Source organism: Podarcis liolepis (genome assembly GCF_965112155.1).
Source record: "Podarcis liolepis genome assembly, chromosome: 2".
In the NCBI taxonomy this organism is placed as follows: domain Eukaryota; kingdom Metazoa; phylum Chordata; class Lepidosauria; order Squamata; family Lacertidae; genus Podarcis; species Podarcis liolepis.
This window is the reverse complement of record NC_139555.1, coordinates 100,078,763-100,082,939: the sequence shown is the minus strand read 5'-3', so window position 1 is coordinate 100,082,939 and position 4,177 is coordinate 100,078,763. Positions and strand designations below refer to the sequence as shown.

General features: G+C 44.7%; 1 long non-coding RNA gene across 1 annotated transcript; it reads right to left on the bottom strand.

Moving 5' to 3' along the window:
* Nucleotides 1-924: 924 nt before the first annotated feature.
* Nucleotides 925-3,666, bottom strand: LOC310702205. The gene is made up of 3 exons (XR_014523355.1): nucleotides 3,420-3,666; nucleotides 1,756-1,836; nucleotides 925-1,043 (listed from the first exon to the last, which is right to left on the bottom strand). It is a non-coding gene; the product is annotated as an uncharacterized lncRNA (long non-coding RNA).
* Between the last annotated feature and the right edge of the window lie 511 nt (nucleotides 3,667-4,177).

Sequence of the window (4,177 nt, the reverse complement as noted above, 5' to 3'; positions counted from 1 at the left end):
GAATTAAGGTGTTCCAGTGAATCTCTCATTACTACTAAGAGACGCGCTGTCTGTTTGCTTTTGCCCAGATGCAATAGGCTCCACTGGAATGGCATTATTAAAAGCAAACATGGAAATGACTTTTAAATGACCTGGGTCAGCAGCAGCAGCGACAACAGCAAGAACAACAGAATCCCCACGCCCACTAAGATTTATGTGCAAATACTTCATAAAGTTTGGAATAATCCTTGCTTACGACAAAATGTTTGGAATAATCTTTGAAGGACCAGTTTCTTCATTTGTCAAGATAGTGGTAAATGCGGACTGAGAACAAGCAGCCTGAGTCAATACCGTCTTCTAAATAAGCTTGTAAGCAAAGGCTGATCCTTTATTTCAACACATAAACAAGGGCTGAAATTTTGCTGGTGTTTCAAAATGAACACTGCTGAAAACACACGACAAGGAAGCAAGTGCAGAACACGGGAGAAAAAAGCAAAGTAGATACAGTAAGCAGTTCTGAAAAAAACAACACACACACACACACACAAAAACAGATATTCAGCATTTTCCTAAACCAGGTAATGCCTTTCTTTTAAATCAAACACTCAGGACCTATTAAATGTGATACTAATGGTGTGCTTGTTCATGATGCCATGTTTAGAAAAATTAAATACAGCTGCTGGGAAGGGGGGTTATTATCAAGTTCGCAGCATGTTGGGAGGGGAGGTTTCAGCCTTCCTTCCCCAGCCCCGATCTCCGTCAAATTGGCCTTTTCCCTTGCAGCAATTCCCACTGGTGCCCAGATAGCAGGAAGGTATATTCATCAGAATAAGCATGGGGATTGGGTCTACACCCACACGCTCACAAACAGTATAAAAATTCCTAGTACGTGGTTAATCCATTGTGCTGAAACATGTATTTTTATACCTTAAAGGAATTACACACACACACACTGGAAACACAAGAGTATACCTGAGAACAAAATGAGAAAAATGGTAATGGCCATCAAGGGGAATGATCAGCCTGTTGATTCAATAGCTGAAATTTCAAGGTCGTCCAGGGATCTGCAAATGGACAGATGTATAAATAAGGCACTCTCCTGGAAATGAAGAAAGCAGCTATGCCTGCTTTTGTATAATGATTCATTATACAGGGACACATGTTTCCCAACCCTGGTAATGGGGAGTAGGTCCCCTTGAGCTCATTTCTAGGTAGACGTGTATATTGTATGGGCAATAATTGTGCTGTTAAACAACTATGTAGAAAATACTTCGAACTCATGCGAAAGTGGTTCTTTGTAAGCTTAATCAGTCAGGGGAAAGGGGCCGGTTTTGGGACAGGGCAGAGTTTGGAGAAGGGACACAGCTCAGTGTTGGGTCATTTGCCAGAGTAGCAGAGTACTACCAGAGTATTAGATCTGGCTGCTGTAAAAGTCAGGTTGAGTTTGTGATACGGTGAACTTAGTAGAAGATGCACATGTAATTCAGGCCTATGAAAGTGTCTGGGGATTTCCTTATTCCAGAGTATTCCCTTTCTCTCCGCCCCCCACTCCTGAGCCAAATCTCACATCCTTTTCCTCAAACCAGCCACCCCATTTTCTCTCCTAGTTTCTATTTCCTTAACTCTCCCCCAGCTCCTTTCTTTGATCTTTAACAGACGCTTTGGCGCCCAGCAGATTCCTTCCATTTCATGATGTCACACTGGGGATTCTCGGCAGATCTGGTAACTTTCGTTTTTTGGCGGCTGGCCACTTTCTGTATTAACGCTCACACTCACCAGGGCTTTCTCCGAATAAGAGGTGGGTCAATTTATGTCGCTGCTCGCCCAGCCTTTGGGGAGCCCCACAACTCACGAGCTCTGGAAGAAACAGGAGAGAAAGTCAAGTAATGGCTCTGGAACATGCAGAGTTCAGTTTCAGAATTAAGTGTGACTGAATCCTAAAAGGATCCTGTTGAGGCATTTAGGCAGACGTTATTTCAACCACCTTTTTTTCTGATGAAGTGGTTCTGTGCTGCTGAAAGGGGACACCAGCATTGGTGAGGAAGCATTGTAGCCAACAAGACTTGCTATATGAACAGGTCATACATTGGGTAAGATTGTGGGCCCATTTCAACCAGTATGTTTACTCTGAGTGACAGTGCCCCTACACCCTGGTAGGCTTTACCTAGGCCTGCCATCCAATCTCCCTTTAACTGGAGAGGCCAATGTTTTCACCTGGGTTCTGCCCATGCTGTGCTCTAGTGCTCCATCTCATTTGCATGGTCCTCATTTTCATGTTCTTTGGCTGCTGAGTTGCCACTCGCTCCTGCTTCTTGGGAGAAAAGCAATGACAAACCTAGACAGCATCTTAAAAAGCAGAGACATCACTTTGCCAACAAAGGTCCGTATAGTTAAAGCTACGGTTTTTCCAGTAGTGATGTATGGAAGTGAGAGCTGGACCATAAAGAAGGCTGATTGCCGAAGAATTGATGCTTTGAATTATGGTGCTGGAGGAGACTCTTGAGAGTCCCATGGACTGCAAGAAGATCAAACCTCTCCATTCTGAAGGAAATCAGCCCTGAGTGCTCACTAGAAGGACAAATCATGAAGCTGAGACTCCAATACTTTGACCACCTCATGAGAAGAGAAGACTCCCTGGAAAAGACCCTGATGTTGGGAAAGATGGAGGGCACAAGGAGAAGGGGACGACAGAGGACGAGATGGTTGGACAGTGTTCTCGAAGCTACCAGCATGAGTTTGACCAAACTGCGGGAGGTAGTGGAAGACAGGAGTGCCTGGCGTGGTCTGGTCCATGGGGTCACGAAGAGTCGGACACGACTAAACGACTAAACAACAACAACATTTTCAAATTACTACTGTTCTTTGGCTGCTGAGTTGCCACTCGCTCCTGGTTTCTCACACCCAGACTACTGATCCTACAGACTGTCCCTGTGGTCAGAAGGCTATGGACCAGTGAAATGATGTAGAAGCGTCTTGAGGACTGGATGCAAAATCCAGTCATTGCATGGAGCAGTTGATTATGATGATCATATGAGGTAGGTTTGGCTAAGAGGCAGGGAATGGCCCGAGATCCCCCAGGGAACTTCATGGCCAAAATGTGAACTGAACTCTGGCCTTCCAGGTCCTAGTCCTACACTGTAACCACATTGGCTCTTGGGAAGGGTGAGGGATGCAACTGGCACTTGGCACGGGAGATAAGGCGAATGATGCTATGTGGTGAACAAGGCCAGGGAATTTTATACATCCCAGAACAATGCATTTAGCCTTGTATAAGGTGATACAAGTAGAGGGCAATGTGATCTGAGGGTATTACTGGAAATCAATAACCATCTGGTATCCAGGAAAGGCTACGTAATTTATGAAATGGAATTAATCCCTTGCACAGAAGAGGCTAGGATTGCATATATTGATCTAATTAGGAAAGCAAGGGAATGACTTACATTAAAGCTCACAGATTTGGGACGTGGATCCACCACCCTCCTTAAAAACGATATATTTGCTATTGTGAATACATGTCCCAAACTGAAAGGCCTCTTTCTGGACATGTTGGTCATCTGTTGTGGACCTGGTTATAGGCAGCCCATTCTTTCTCCTTCCTAACAGGTGATTCTCTCTCTCTCTCTCTCTCTCTCTCTCTCTCTCTCTCTCTCTCTCAGCTAACACAGTCAACAATCTGTTCAGCAGGAGACATTACCCAGTGGAGATGTTCAGTGGGGCCACATTCACAGCATACATATAAAGCTCTATGATGCAAAGAATCTTGGAAGCTATGGTTTCTTAAGGCTGTTAGGAAGAAGGAGAGCTGTTAGGAAGCCCCAGTTACAATTTCTGGAATGTTTTAAGAATTTACCCCTCTTCCACAGGGAGCTCTGGGAATTGTGGCTCTGTTCCAAGGGCGTGTTTTAAATGTGCGCTGGATGTGCTTTAAATGTGTGGCATGAACCTGCCCCACTGAACTCAATAGGGCTTGCTTATGAATGGAGAGGGCTGGGAATGCCTCCTGTCTAAACTCTCATCATCCCTAACCATGGGGATAATGGCCCCAAGGTTCCCAGTCTTAGCTGTAAGGAGGCGAGTCCTCCTGGATGTAAGGATCTGGATTGAGACCCAGATGCTACAACTTTAATTCATTTTTCCTTTCAAGGTTTAAGGGAGCTATTTGTCATCAGGATAATGTTAACTTTTCTCCTGGGCTAAT